The sequence below is a fragment of the Coffea eugenioides genome, chromosome 10 (genome assembly GCF_003713205.1).
Source record: "Coffea eugenioides isolate CCC68of chromosome 10, Ceug_1.0, whole genome shotgun sequence".
Classification (NCBI taxonomy): domain Eukaryota; kingdom Viridiplantae; phylum Streptophyta; class Magnoliopsida; order Gentianales; family Rubiaceae; genus Coffea; species Coffea eugenioides.
In genome coordinates this window covers 28,784,495-28,801,571 of record NC_040044.1, presented here as the reverse complement: position 1 = coordinate 28,801,571, position 17,077 = coordinate 28,784,495, and the positions used below count along the sequence as shown (strand labels likewise).

At 34.3% G+C, this 17,077-nt stretch overlaps 1 pseudogene; it reads left to right on the top strand.

The window, feature by feature from the left end:
* Positions 1 to 354: 354 nt before the first annotated feature.
* On the top strand, positions 355 to 16,251 carry LOC113750620 (annotated as a pseudogene).
* The last annotated feature ends 826 nt before the right edge of the window (positions 16,252 to 17,077 follow it).

The following is a 17,077-nucleotide window of genomic DNA, read 5'->3' as shown; positions in this document are numbered from 1 at the left end:
TTAAAATCTCAGTTGATCATAGCATTAAACAAAACTCATTGTCTCTTTAGTTCATCAATCATTATCAAGTTAAAGTTGTTCAACGCGGGATCAAAAGGCTGGGCATACCAATAACGTGAGAGTTAACGTGTGACCAAAAAATGGATAAGATTGAAAAAAGAAGAAATGGAGACAAACAGAGCAGACCTAATACAATCACACCAATACAAATTCCAGTACGACTTACTGATATCTGTCTTTCGTTCATTCCCAGTCTTTATGCGGTCTTTCTTATTTCTCCTTGCCTTTGTCTCTTTGCCTTTGCCTCTTGTAACTAGTGTGCCTTTCATGGAATTGGTGTGCCCAACCTTCACTGCTGCATTTATGCAATTCATTGACCCTGACGAACTTTCTTGTTCTCCCAAAATGGAACATTTAACTCTACCATGTTCAATGCTGGAGCTCAACAAACCAGAATCTACTTGTACGTTATTCATTCCGAATCCAATACTATCATTTGGTCTGCTAATCAAGATGCACCTGTTTTGACTTTGGGAAAGATGCAATTGGCCTCCCGGGGTATTAGGATAACTGAACAGGATGGTTGTTTTAAAATGGTCAACTCCATCTATGCAGTCATCAGATTGTGTCTTACAATTAAATGAGCTTGGGAATCTTCTTTTGCTTGATCAATCTAATGTGACTGTCTAGGAGAGCTTTAGATATCCAACGAAAACTATTGTGATTGGCCAAGTCTTGCTTGCCGGGTTATCATTGTACAGTGCCCTATCAAGTGATGAGTTGTCAACAGGGGATTATAGCCTTGCTTTGACAGCTTCTGATGCCATGTTACAGTGGCAGAATCAGACTTATTGGAAATTATCCATGGATACCCAGGCATTTACAGACTCAAACTATGCTGTGGACCATATAGCAGTTAATGAAACAGGTCTCTATCTGTTTAGTCACAAAGGATCTGCAGCAGTGGTTCAGGTGAAGTTGTCACCATTTGGCTTTTGAACTGCCAAGTTAGACTACACTGGTCAGTTCATCATCAAAAGTTTCTCAGGGGCTGTCCAAGAGTAGAATTTTGTGGTCCCAATTGATTATTGTTGGATTCCATACGTCTGCAGAAGGCTAGGGTTGTGTAGTAATGGTGCTAATTCATATTATCCTCAATGTTCTTGTCCTTCTAACTTTCACTCTAGTTCACAAGTACCTCAAATTGTTCACTGACTGATGGCTCTTGTTCTCTACCACTCTCTTGTAATTCAACCAAAAACAACAGTAGTTATAATTATTTGACAGTCTCATATTTAAGCCTAGGGCATGGTGTGGACTACTTTGCTAACGATTTTACCATGTATTCCAAGGATGGAGTAAATTTATCAGTTTGTCAGTATCTCTACTCAGGAGATTGTGCTTGCTTTGGGGTTTTCTATGAGAACTCATCTGGCTCCTGTTATGTGCTTAAGAATGAAGTAGGATCGATTATGTTGAGAGCTGTACCCGAGGTATGAATATGAAGAGCTTGAGGCAGCAACTAAGAATTTTTAAGACTCAGATTGGATCAGGTGGTTTTGGTGCTATATATAAAGGCATTCTTTGTGATAGAATTCTGGTTGCAGTAAAAAGGATTAACAACCTAGGTATTCAAGGAAAGAAGGATTTTTGCACTGAAATAGCTGTTATTGGTAATATTCGTCACATCAACTTGGTCAGGTTGAAAGAATACTGTGTTCAAGGTAGGCATCGTATATGAATTGTGGCTCACTTGATCGTTCCCTTTTTTATGGCGGACCAATCCTAAAATGGCAAAAAAGGGTTGAAATTGCACTTGGAGCTGCAAGAGGGTTAGCATACTTGCATGGTGGTTGTGAGCATAAGATTATTCATTTTGATGTGAAGCCAGTGAATGTCTTTCTTCACAATCACTTCCAAGCTAAATTATCTAATTTTGGATTCTCAAAGCTTCTGAGCCCTGAACAGTCCAGTCTTTCACGACTATAAGAGGCATTCATGGCTATCCTGCTCCAAAGCGGCTCACAAATTCTGCAATATCAGACAAAACTGATGTCTATAGTTTTGGAATGGTGCTACTTGAAATTGTGAGTGGATGGAAAAACTGCCCTTTACATTCACGAAGCTACAGCCTTGATGACTGTAGCAGTGTAGGTTTTAGCCCATCATCTTCATCAGGACTAGGCCTTGTTTACTTCCCACTGTTTGCACTAGAGATGCATGAGCAAAAGAGGTACTTGGAACTTGCTGATCCAAGGTTTGAGGGGAGGGTGACAAGTAAAGAGGTGGAGAAGTTTGTCCGTGTGGCATTGTGCTGTGTTCACGAGGAGCCACAATTGAGACCAAACATAGCTAGTGTTGTTGGCATGTTGGAGGGTGAGATACCTTTGTGTAGCCTAAAATAGAGTCTCTAAACTTCTTAAGGTTCTATGGACTTCGTTTTACTGAGGCTTCCACACAGGAAGAAACCAGAGGGCCAAATGAAGCTGTACTATTTCCACAAGAAAATACAGCTCACATAAGTACGAGGACTAGTTCTAATATTTGCATGTCTTATATGTCATCACAGCAAATATCAGGTCCAAGATAGCACCTAATGGCTGAGATTTTGGCAAAACCCGCCAATACTTGATTTTGTATGATTAGATTAGAGAAAGAAATTATGTGATTTGTAATCTAAATAGCTATCAAATTCTATTGAATATGTGTACAATGTGACTATTATCTTATGATATATTTCTAGTTTGCATGACTTGGTTCATCTGGAATCTGGCTATCCTTTGTATTAGAGTCAATCACTTGTTGGAATGTTGTGGCGTCTTGGTAAGAGTGAGCATGATGAATATACAAAATGAGGACACTTTTCAAATGGTCTCTCAAAAGGAGGTTTTTTTGCTTGGTTCACCAAGTGACATTTCTCGAGTGAGTCTTTACAAGAACAATGCGATGGATACATGCACTTTTCCCATTTTCGATACTCATCTACAATAAGAGAAGGGCTAATAAAAGAAAATAAAATTGTTTTCACCAGCTTTGTGTTGTCTGTGGATGGTAGAAAATGCAGGGGGATAGCCAATAGGATTTTAAACTAAATCCACTGAGCGAATAAGTTTAGAGTGTCTGACATCGTTGCAAATGTGGTCAAAGAATGCTAACTACTATCTTTATGTGTTGAGATTAAATTTAAAATGTTTTCTGTCAGGGTCTACTATGTCCTTGTTTTCACTTTCTGGGTAATGGCAACATTTATCTTTGCGAATCGATAACAGAGACTTTTGAGGCTAAGCTATGTGATGCCTCTGCTTGTTGTTGGATACTTGGCTCTTTGTTAACAACTTTCTTTTTTTTTTTTTTGGTCCCTGTGTATTTCATGAGATATATAGAATTTTCTCTGTACATTAATGTTCCCATTACAAAGTGCAGCTGGTGAAAAACACATTCTTGAAAAACAAATGTACTTTGTTGAGGAAAATTGTCGAGATGGTGCTGGCTCTAGCAATGGAGAGGTGAATTTCAAAGTTGAGAATCTTGAGCAGTTACTTGTTTAAGGTCAATAATCTTTAATCTCTCTTAAACTTCGTTCCATCTCATACAACCTGAGCTGCATGTTTAGCATGATATGGATTGGCAATTAATCTATATTGTTCCCAAAAGCTTTGCATACTTTATATTGGAAAACTTTGGCTAAAATATATGTTCGATGAACCTAGATATCTTACAAATTGGGCATATCTAGTCTTAACTTATTAGTTGTGTAACTTTGGGGAGTCTTATTTCTCTAACACATTTTGAACTAGTGCTATATGATTTCTCATTGAGTTCCTGGAGGCAGTGATAGACTAGCATGGAATCTTTTGTTCATATAAAGGTGTATTAGGCATATATAGGTCCAGCAATGGCATCTTGTGCAGCTTAATTGTGGGCAACTGAACAGGAATTGCTGCAGCTTTACCAGACTTAGTAATCTAAACTTGGGTTAGGAATTATATCAGATGATCATTTCTGTTTGCTAATACAGTCACACTTTAGAAAAGTTGGGAATACATTACCCCATTCAGAATATTATTTAGTGAACAAATTCCAGATGTTGAATATTTTGATGAAGCATCTAGTGGAAATTCATCAAACTGTGTTTCCCCCAAGATAATCTAACTCATAAACTGAGTTGAAGCAATTGTTTTTTTTCCTTTTTCCAAATATGGGATAGTTTAATGACTTACCATGTTCAAGGACATTGTATGCTACTTAACCCGGTTTAATGTGATTGTAGGATTCTAGTGGTAATAAAAGAAAAGGAAATATCCAAATGAACAATTTCAACAAAAATTTTCAATTTCTTATGTTATTATGTTCAACTCTATGTATTCTTCTAGTTTCCCCTTGTGCAATTTGGGTATCAAGATGATGTCGAATTGCTTCTAATTTCTGTACCTGAGGGTGTTTCTGGACATGAATTTTTATGAGCATGTAGAGGTCTATCCAATTGGTTTTCTCATAGTTAGAGGATTTGTTCAAGGAGGTTTAAGGTTCAGCAATTGCTTTCAAAAACAAAATAGTTAAATAACATTGGAATTTCATTTTTTTACTATATGATTTCACCTCTTTTCAAGCTAAGTTTCAACTTTAGCAGTTCTGAGCTCAATGGTCAACTGCTCTTTCAAGCTAAGTTGCAGCTCTAGTATTGTTAAGTTCAATGGTCAACTTGTCATTAGTTTTTTTATGAAGTGCCTGCCAACTTTTGAGCTTAATTTGCTGGTGCATGTTTTGTTAAATGAATTGGTCTGTCATTCTTTGAGGTGCCATATAGATTTCATCCTCTTTAAGTTAAGAGATAACTCTGATAATTGCCAATCAATGATTTCTTGTGCTCCCAGTGATTTATTTTAATAAGATATAACTTTGGGTAATTTTGTGTTACCGATTGTTTATAGATCACATGACTAGGCAATAATCCTTTAGTACTTTGACTTTTGTCTTAGTCTATTATATCATATTTTCTTCAAACTGTGGTATATTGCAGATATATTAGGGACATGGTGTCAATGGTATTGCGTCAGCATCACGTTTTTATTTTGGAAAGCAACCTTCACTTCTTAGTTTGGGAGAGTGTGCCATGCTAGCAGGAATGATACCATCACCGGAGCTTCAATCTCCTTTCAGGGATGCCAGCAGGTTTCAACTCCTAATGTTCTTATATTTGTTGTCTTGATTTTCTGCTTTAGTATTGTTAAAATTTTCTGTTATTTTCTACTGAAAGTCTTTTGCTTGGTCTTTCATTTGTTTGTTGTCTTTACCTCTTTTTAGAGGAAGGACTTTCCAGGCTAGAGTATTGAGAAGGATGGTGGAATTTGGGTTTCTTGATGTTGGGACAGCCCTGATTGTTGTGAAACAGTCACCCGACCTGAATCTCCATGTGCTGGATCATGGAGATGTATGTTCACTCATTCTAGAGGTATCTGGAATTATTTCTTTTGTGGTGTGCATGGATGTATGTTGTACATAGGACCAATATAGAACTATACAATTAAACAGAGTCAAAGATTTTTCTAAATTAGTTTGTTGAGTTTACACAATCTCTTATAGCACTAACTAGCATCTCTCTCCTGACATACTGCTGATGTCATAGCTCTTCTAAAATGACATGCCCTGAAAATAATAATCTGGTACAAAATGATTCAACTGCCTATGAAACTTTTGAGCATCTGCCTTAGAAGGCTTGCCCCTTCCAAAACAATCATGCATCCTCAATTGGCAGCACTTTGTGCTATGTCCATATTAGTGTTGCCAATTGTTCTCATTTTACTTGGGCTTTGATGTCTGGAATTTTACTAGTCTTGAAGTCATATATACACTAGTAACAGTAATAGATTGTCTTTTAAATTCATATTTCCAGTGTGTATTCTATTTAGTGGTTACATATGTTATTCTTTTAGGACTGAGAAAGGTCGGTTATTGATTAACTTTTTCTTGATTTGACACACCATAAAACAATTCTAGATTAGGTTTCTCAGTTCTTTGTAGTCGAAATTAAGTTACATGTTTTCCCTTTTGCGACTGTCTAATTGTCTCTCTCTCCCTCTCCTTTCCAATACAAATCTATGTTGTGAAAGAATCTGTCTCTTTTCTTTTTCTGGATTAAAGCTGTGATTGAGTCTAAATGTCTTAAGTTATTAGGATGATGAAAAATTTAACTTAGAACTCATGATTGGATATAGGAAGAGAAGGTTAAGGAGCAAAAGAAAGGGAGCAATTTTTGTTTGAGCGTGGTTCTAAGGCTTACAAAGAAACATGTAAACATGTGCTGCCTGACACTTACAAAAATAGCATTCAAGGTCTGTTTCTTCTGTGGATCACTTGAACCTGATAGATATTTGGTGCTATAGAGTTAGACCAGTGAGCTATTGTACAGCACTAAAGGGCCCAATCTAGGTCCAATTTTCAGTAGTCAACAGCCCAAATTTTTTAAAAGGGCTTAAACTCAGTTACTGGTAAAACTATTCTTAGTCAATTATAAGACCATAAGCAATCTAATAAATAATCTAAGAGAGGATAAGAAACACATAAGCTGAAAAGACAAACTTACGTGAGAAACAATTCCTGCATGAAGGGTTACATGACTATATGTCTTGCTTTATAATTGGCAAATGCAAACTACTTCATCTTAGGGATCTGGGTGGATAGCGTGACACATATTAGATATGATTATTGTCATTAATCCCATCTTTTATAATCTGATCAACATAAATTCTCGGTTAATGTTGTCATGGATTTAATTTTTTCATCTAATGTTTCAAGTATGGATGATATTACTTTGAGGATTCAAATTGGTGAATGCATTATTTTTGGCAATGTTCCATGAAAGTGAAGCCAAGTGATGAGAATAGGCTTTGAAAAAGTAATGATAATAGGTCTAATACTGTTGGCTTGAGTCAGGATTCTAACATTGCAATAGTGTTTGGTCGTTGTACTTAAAGTCTCAACCACTTCAATCTTTTTTCTTTGCGACATGGTTGATTGATATTATTTTGCTTTGTTTTTGGCTATTTACTCTCTAGGGATCTGGGATATATATAAAAACGAAAGAAGGTGCATACTCTACTGTAAGTGAGATATAGGATTGGGAAAGTGAAGACAAGATTTGGGAAGTAAAAGAAGATATGCAAAGATAGGTTGTCAATTTTCTGGGAAAAGATGAAGGATTAACAATATATTCTCACTTAAATGATAAAGCTGCACCTTTTGCCAACAACAGATGAATTGCAAATGCACGTCTTTTTTTTTCTTTTTTTTTTATAAAGAATATCTGTTTCTTCACTTCATCAAACTTCAATAGATTGTGATGATTTTGTTAGTTAGCTCTAAATCTTTTTCCTCATTGTTCGATGAGTAATAGGACAGAAAATTAGACTTGAAAAGTAATTTTTTTGGGTATGGTTTTGAGCTCTGCTTAGTTTTAGTAGTCCTGTATTAGATGGATATAATGCCATTTGATGGATTTTAATCCTAAAAACTTTTAATGAACAAACAATTTCTAATTAGTTGATAACTAACCGGTCTTTCTGATGTATTTTTTGATAAGTTAATCTTGATATTCTGCTAGCCCTGATAATCCACAACTTGAGTAACTTTTCTACCCAAATCATCTAGAAAGATCCATCATAAAGTAATAACCAGTAAGCAACTATCTGATATCCAATGCACCGTTGGGGTACATCATTGGGTGTCAGAATAGATGAGTCAGAACTTTGAGATCATGCTAGATGTTATTGTACTGTACCGTAGATCACCAGATCAACATGGACAGCAATTAACCTTTGGTATCTCAATCCAAAGAGATCATATTGAATGTCAGCTGTCAAGTCCATTTCTTTGGAAGGTTGAATTTTGTTTACTTTCTTATTAAGCAAAATATCGGTCGTTAAGGAGAAGATCAGAGAATGGAGATTTGTCTGAGAACTTGACAATGCCTTTCAAATCTGATAGTGAGATGATAGTTTTTGTGTGCCGTAGTTGATCGTAATGCAAGACGAGATTAGTTGAATTTGGGGATTATTTTTATTGTGGGTGTGAAATTTGATATGCAGTTAATCTCTTCTCAAACAAATCAACAGATATCAATAAGTAGTTTGTTTTAGGAAAATACAGAATAGGATGTTAAACATATAAGCAATGCATGCTAATTTGCAAAAATGAAAATTGGTGAGATAAAAAGATTAGGTTATCCATTTATTTCATTTTTTTTTATTGTACACCTTTCCACACTCCCTACAGCCTTTCCGCCTCCAACTACCAAGCATTGGATTCGAACCCTGAACCTAGCGGTGGGGAACACCCTAAGAGTCCTCCTTTGGTCATTGGGATTAGGTTATCCTAAGATGGGAGCAATCTGATACAACTACTACTTATTGTTGGAAGATACAGAATAGGATGTCAAGCATATTTGCAAAGAATGTTAGCTTTGTAAAGTGGTACTAATGGTTAAGACAACTTTTTCGAGAATATTCATTTATACAAATTATTATGATTAAATTAGACATCAAAATCAATCCAAAATTTGCTAAAACAAAACTGGTTAGATAGAAAGATTAGATTCTATTAAGATGGGAGCAACTTAGTACAGGTGGTGAACTATAGTAAAAACCAGTAAAATGCTTTACTTTTGAAATGTTAAATAAATCTCGTCTACACTAGCAGGAAATGTACATAAAAAGGAATATGGCTGAAGATGGTCCAAACTATTATGGAAAAGGACTTTTTAAGATTAACTACCTATTACACATTTTAGCCTGAATAAGGAGGATTTGGTAAGTCATGATTCAAACAGCATAATCACTTGAACTGTTAATGGCAAGAATGAGTGTTAAACTTGAGATAAATGTTATCTTCTGACAAAACATGTCTGAGACTGTTTAGCAAATAATATTGGTGGTTGGACCTATGTACAATGAGTTTACGGGTATTTTGTACCACTTCCAAATTTCTAGTGTGTACTGATAATAGTTTATGAGTATATTCACTAATTAAACACTGTCTAACTAAAGCAATCTATGATCAGTCTTAGTTTTTTATTTACAGAAGTGGAAAAGTAGATACTGTTGATTAATCTCATACTCAATGTTCATGATTAATTTGTTGACTTATTTGTCTGCCTCCATCACTGCTGAAAACATTGAGAAGAGAAAGATCTCAAGGAACTTGAGACAATACTGAGACCATTACAACATCTACCAAGATTTGCCAACATAATATAAAATTAAGTCCATACTTGAATGGCTCCTCAAAATTCAGGTTTATGGACGTAATTTTTGAGTGGATCCTTGAACTTCAAAGCCCAAGCTACATAAGTTGCTTATTGTGGTAGCTTATTAAAACTTCTGGTGGCGGACTTCGGCAAATGTGTTGGCTGACTTCTTGATTGAATTTTTGTCATCCACAAGCTGTGGAAGAGGACTTGTAATTGCTTAGCAGAGGTCCACAGATAACAGATCGCGACATGTGTGTTGTTTTCTCGCTGACCACGCTCCTTTGAAAAACACTCCCATTATTGCCTTTGCTGAGCACCATTATAAAAGAAAAGAAAAGATAAACAAAAGTTAAAGAGCAAGAATTTATCCATTGCAGCCATTTACGCGTCCAACATGCTCTTCTTTCATGAATTTATTATTTAATTCACTTTGAAATTTTATTCAAGTGCTTGCTATTTATATTGGCTTTAATATTGCTTACAAGTTACTAGTTGAAATAATAAAAGAAGGCAATTTAGCTCATTCTGATCACCAACCTGGACAATAAGTGGGTCTGGTATGAAGTTGATAGCAAACCAGTTAACATCTTCAAAAAGAGTCCTGGAACATCACTGCAAAGCAGTGTGGTTAGAGCAGACATATCAGTGCGAGGTTCAACTTCAAAGGCCAGTTCAAATTGTCGGCATGCGAATACATGTTAATTCTCATCTCCAGCTCGGTATCTTTGCCACCTAGGCAAAAGTTCAAAGGACCTTCCCATTCAAACCTAATCCTCTACAAGCATTTCCAAATGCTGATCCTCATGCTCATTATCTTTGCATTGTAGTTGACTTTCACCTTCCTTCATTCTGGAAATGAACTTTATTTGTGATTTCCTGGATGAACTTGGATGACTCTGTAGTTTTGTAACTTTTGCAACAGTAGAAATTCAGTGCATAGTTGTTGCTAGATTTAATGTAATACCTGGTATTATAACAGAAGGAACAGCCAATTAACTTCTTTTGTATTAGGCCAACGAGATGTGGAAAGTCGTCCATATATCACAATAGACCTTACAACATGGGTGCATGAGATGAAAGAAATAGTTAATCCATTGAACCTTGGGATCTAGATTTTGGTCATCTTTAATCCATATCCTTCAAACTTAACCTGTTCTAGGATCATTTGCATATTTCTCTCTCTTCCTTTGGGAGTTTAAAGAACTGCTGACTAACCTATTGTACTTCTTGGATGATAGATTGCAGGCGATTAATACCCATGAGTTGTCCTTATTCGCAGCATGCCTTGGACACTTCTTCACAAAGGAGATCATGTGGTTGAGATTGCAATATCATGGGCATTTCTACACCATCAATTGCCTAGCTGATCTTCAGTTTTTGTGAGGTGACAAACAAATTGAGTGGGAATTCATGGAGCCTCTCATGTCCAGGCTCTTGGATCCTTAACGACTCAATGTTCTTCTTTCACTTGATGGTATTGGAGATGAAAGGAAAACTTGTCTTCAGTGTCACTTGTAGGGGTGTGCATTTGGTGCAAAATCGGTAATTCGGTGCAATGAATTCGGTTATTCGACCTATAGAAATCTAAACCGTTTTCAATTTCGAATTGGCCATAACCGAATTCACTCTGCAACCGATTTCAAATTCGAAAACAGTAATGAATTCGGTCTAACCGAATTCATCTTAGAAAAGAAAAGATTAATCAAACATTTGATAGAACACCTTCCGAGTCTGCTCCATATGAACCCCACAAAAGTGAAGTAAAATCTCTACCATATAAGGATGATATGCATCTCAATTGTGTCAAGGTCAAGATTTCCAGTATATTGTTCATAATGCCGACGAAATCAAGCAGTATATTTTCAAAATCCAGTGAAAATGCAACAAGATAACCTAGTAGTAGACAAAATTATAATTCAACATAATGATTTTCCGATTGCAGAGCTCAATAACAAGTATATCGACTTAAAGCTTGCAAAAAGAATTAATATTTCGAAGCACCGGTGACATATATATACAGGCATATTAAAGAAAACGGAAAAAATTTAAGCTTTACCTCAAGTGGAGTCCTATTGATGATTTCAGAATTCAGAGAGGTCGATTACGTTTTCTTGCGGTGGAGCCGTTGGGAGAGAGGTGCTGGGAGTAACGGTGGTGGAGGCTTAGACAAAAGTGACGGGTTCAGTGATAGCGAAGGGCTTTACTCTAAGGCGCCTGTTTCTGAAAATGGATAATTTCATTTTCCTCCCCTGATGCATATATAATATCAATTGTATCCCTTATATCTTTTATTTATTATTATTTTTTTTTAAGGAACACATAAAAAGTGATTAATTTAAACTAAAATAAACCTTAGACTGTACAATAATTAGTGATAATTTATGAATTTATAATTTACAATGATTAATAATAAGTAATATTAATTACAAACTTACAAATTACAATGATTAGTGATAAGTTATATTAGTTACAAACTTATAATTTATTTCAAATCGAAATAAAACTTATTTACTTACATATGTTATTGTGAAAGTCAATATACTAATACATTGATTTGCAATTCATATGCATTCACTTACACTGTTTAGTTGTCTTATCTATATTTAAAGTCTTAAAATTAGTGAATAGATAATATGAATTTTTATGTTAAATATGTAATGTAAATTTTGAGCACACTAATACTTGCAAGTTACAGATTACGCATTCAAATATTTAATAATTCAAACATGAATGATGTATCAAATTACCAATATCTAAATTCTAATTACTAATTATGTTTATTGTTTAATATTTAGTATTATACATATATGTATTAATTATTATCTAATTCTAGTCATGTTACTCATGTATAAAATAATAAGTATTATAGTTATCTTATATTGTTATGTATTACTATATATTTATATTATTATAGTCATATAACAATTAACAAATACTAAAATAATATATTGTACATTATTATATATTATTATTATTATAAGTACATGATATGATGATAATACCATATACTAATTATTATTAATAGCATTTACCTATATAATATAATAATATATTAGTAGTATATACTAATACTAAATAGCATTTATCTATATATTATATAATTTTATATACCAATTTGGTATTCGAATGCGGTAATACGGTAATGCGGTACCCTATTTCAATTACCGAATTTGAATGCGAAATCGGTTATTACCAAATTCATAATCTCATTACCTATTTCATACCATATTAGAATTCAGTGAATTTGGTATGTACCGAATTTGTACCAAATTATCAAATACCCGATTTCAAATTATCGAATTGAATTTGAATTCGGTTATGAATTCGGTATGAACCGAATTTGCTCACCCCTACATTACACTGTTAATGATCGATGCATCCTATAAGTTGATGATTACACGATTTCTTTTGTCAACTTTACTACCAAATGTTCTCACACAAGTACTTCCTAGCTGCTAATTTCCATTCATATATAAAAACTAGAAACAAAATGAGGAAGAACAGACTTTAGGTGTACTTAGCAATTGAAGTAACACAAAAACCGTCCCTTCTTCTATATTATATGGCAAAGAAGTACTCATAGTCATTCCTGAATCAGCTACTTTATGGTCATTACCTACAGAAGGGTTCCTCAACAAGAGTTAGGTGCTATTGCCCTTAAGCCAATGCTAACTTGAGCTGATGAAATTAGTAAACACTGGCTTTTAGATGCACATCGTTCAATACCAATTTATAGACTGGGAGAATCACTGTCTTTATGACACAAGTGACTAGGGGTGAGCAGATTCGGTTCGTATCGAATTCATAACCGATTTCAAATTCAATTTGGTAATTTGAAATCGGGTATTTGGTAATTCGGTTCCAATTCGGTGCATACCGAATTCACCGAATTCTAATATGGTATAAAATAGGTAATGAGATTATGAATTTGGTAATAACCGATTTCGAATTCAAAATTCGGTAATTGAAATCGGGTACCACATTACCGCATTCGAATACCAAATTGATATATAAAATTATATAATATATAGATAAATGCTATTTAGTATTAGTATATACTACTAATACTTTATTATATTATACAGGTAAATGTTATTAATAATAATTAGTATATGGTATTATCATCATATCATGTACTTATAATACTAATAATGTACAATAATGTACAATATATTTATATTATTTTAGTATTTATTAATTGTTATATGACTACAATAATGCATAGTAAAACATTACAATATAAGATAACTATAATACTTATTATTTTATACATGAGTAACATGACTAGAATTAGATAATAATTAATACATATATGTATAATACTAAATATTAAACAATAAACATAATTAGTAATTAGAATTTAGATATTGGTAATTTGATGCATCATTCATGTTTGAATTATTGAATATTTGAATGCGTAATCTATAACTTACAAGTATTAGTGTACTCTAAATATACATTACATATTCACTAATCTTAAGGCTTTAAGTATAGATAAGACAACTAAGCAGTGTAAGTGAATGTATATGAATTGCAAATCAATGTATTCGTGTATTGACTTTCACAATAACATATGTAAATAAATAAGTTTAATTTTGATTTGAAATAAATTATAAGTTTGTAACTAACATAACTTATCACTAATCATTATAATTTGTAAGTTTGTAACTAATATTACTTATTATTAATCATTGTAAATTATAAATTCATAAATTATTACTAATCATTGTACAGTCTAAGGTTTATTCTAGTTTAAATTAATCACTTTTTATGTGTTCCTTAAATCATAGACTAAGGATTGTAGGTATAAGTGATCAAATAAGTTAAAAGTTCATATTATCTATTTACTAATCTTAAGGTTTTAAGTATAGACAAAATAACTAAGCAGTGTAAGTGAATACATGTGAGTTGCAAATCAAGTAAATAAGTTTTATTTTGATTTGAAATAAATTATAAGTTTGTAACTAATGTAACTTATCACTAATCATTGATTCATTGTAATTTGTAAGTTTGTAACTAATATTACTTATTATTAATCATTGTAAATTATAAATTCATTGTAACTACTAACTAAATTAGTTAAATTAATCACTTTTTATGTGTTTCTTAAATCATATACCAAGGATTTTAGGTATAAGTGATCAAATAAATGCCAATTAAACCACAAAATGATTTGAACATAAGTAATGTATTCAATTATGAATAAATTTGGGGATCAAATCAGTATTAATTTTTAAATCATTGAGGAGCATAATGAATGTATTATAATTTAGGAGCCCCAATTTGTATATTAAAAATTACAAAATCACTTTCATTTGGGAAAAGTCGGATTTCATCTTCAGCTGATGAAAATTGAAAAGTGAGAAAACAACCATTGCAAATTTGCAATATTGCATAGTGCCGTGACTGCCATCACCTAGGGCTTTCACAGCACTAACACTCCCAAGTCCCAAGTCCCAATTCCCAAATCGAAGCTGCTCTCTGCCTCTCCGGCCTCCGCCAGTCCGCCGCGCTCTACGTCTCCTGTCGGTTGTGTCCTGCCGTGCTGGTTCATCGCTGCCGAGTGTCGAAGACGAAGCACCAAGATCTCACTAGTTCATCGCTGGTTCATCACTGCTCATCTCTGGCTCACTTAGGTAAGTGCTCCTCTGTTTTTGGCTCTGTGTCTCTGGCATTAAAATGGGCCAAGATCGACTAGGAAATTTGTTATCCTGAATTGATAAGGGGACGAAATCTGAGCTTCCAATTGCAAACTCTAACTGTTGTAGTAGTTTAGATTAGGTGTGATATAACATAAGCTTTGTATTTTATACACAAGAAGCTCTCTCCAGTTGTGCAGCCTTTAAAAGTTAAGGCCTTGGGGAAAAATTCCACCTTTTACCCGTTAGAAAAATTAAAAAGGAAAAAACTTGCTAAAATGAAAATTTTACCTCCTTGTCCGTGGAGATTCTCAAACTCTGGTGCACATCTAGTGAAAGTACGGCTCCAGAAGTTGTACCTAGGATTCTGGATATGAATTTTCTGCAATGTGCAAAAGAAGAAACATCTAATGGCTTGCGGGGGTTGGTAGTTGCTGAACTATAAAGATTGGTTTTATATATTCTCTTAATTTGCTTCAGGTTTTTTTTTTTAAATAATAGATGAATTCGGTCTAACCGAATTCATTACCGTTTTCGAATTTGAAATCGGGTACCGCATGAATTCGGTAATGCCCAATTCGAAATTGAAAACGATTTAGATTTCTACAGGTGCAATAACCGAAAAAACCGAATTCAGCGCACCGATTTACCGCATTTGCACCAAATGCTCACCCCTAATCTTCACTTCAGTATTCCTCTTCGCACTTCGCTTCGGTCTTCCTGTTTCCTCTCTTTGCAATTGCCGAAATTGCCTTGCCTGCCGTCTCTATTTCCTTCTCCCCTTAATAGCTTAACTCTAATCCCTTCTCCAAACTCCAAACTCCAATCTTGACTTCTTGAGCCATAGCAATCAGCAAAAAGGAAGCACCGAAGCATGAAGTTTTTCCGCCTGCTGCTGCGATTCTAAGCCAAAAAAATCTCTGGAATTCAAGCTTATACCAGGTTCGTTAATCTTTTTTCCCTTTTTTTTTCCCTTTCGTTGTTGATTCTAAGCCAAAAAAAACTCTGGAATTACGCTTTGGTTGCTTTGAGGATAACAAGAGCAATTCTTGCATAACAGATTTACAAAGTTCTTTTATTTTCCACTAAATTCCTAATTTCCAAATGTGTAGAAGTTAAATTTGGGGATTTTAACTTTTTATACCCTGGATGCAGAATTTCTTTCGAAATGAGAATTTGTTGCCTGAGAGCGAGCTAGAATATTCCGCTGAGGGAGCTAGAATGAAGTTGCTAAACCTTATAGAGGGATACCTGTTGGAAAATTCTGTTACTCTCTGCAACTCTGCTCATTTAGTTTTCCTTTATTGTGCAGAGAATAGGACTATATGCTGCACTTCACTGTATAAGGTCTTGTGTCTGGTGAGATAAGAGCCCTAATAGGACTAGATCTAATGACAAAGGTGAAATCTCGCACCATTTGGAGGATTTTTCTTAACAAGCTGTTGATGAGACCTGGGCTTTTGAATCATGACATCACTGAAATATATTTTCTTTTCCTAAATGAAAGAATGTCTAAATTAGGCTCACAAAATAAACATATTGTTGGTTTTTCCAAGCTGATATATCCACACAACGCCCTATTTTGGAATTCCTAAAATGATACATTCTGATGTGTTGTGCTGATTCTTGATGAATAAAGTATCAAGCAGTTATTTCGCCTGTCATATGTTTAACTCCGCTTGACCTGATTGGAATTATGACTCGTCTGGAAATTTAGGATTATAAATGAATTCAAGTACCATTTTGCTACTGAACTACTATGAGCCATCTGAACTTCAACTTCTATTTGTTTTTTGGTGGTGCAAACAAGTGTAGAGTTCCCTTTTCCCCTTCTAATATTAGATCAATAGCTGTCCTGCCTTCATTAACATGACAGATGAAATCCATACAAAAATCTACAGTAACATGACAGATGAAAGTTTTCAAAATGTTAATTGTGTGTGTGTTAATTATTGGATATTGCTCTTATGTTAATTGTGGTTTAGCACTTATATCTTATTCTGTGCATAGGTGTGTGTGTGTGTGTCTATATATATATATATATTTATTTATTTATTTATTTATTGAACCGGGGTTGAATCGGTCCGACCGATTGAACCTCGACCCTTTCACTTCACCTATTCAATTGACGGGCCGGGTTTTAAAACATTGCAGGAAACACAAACTCGCGCTTTATTTGCCTACGATTTTAGTG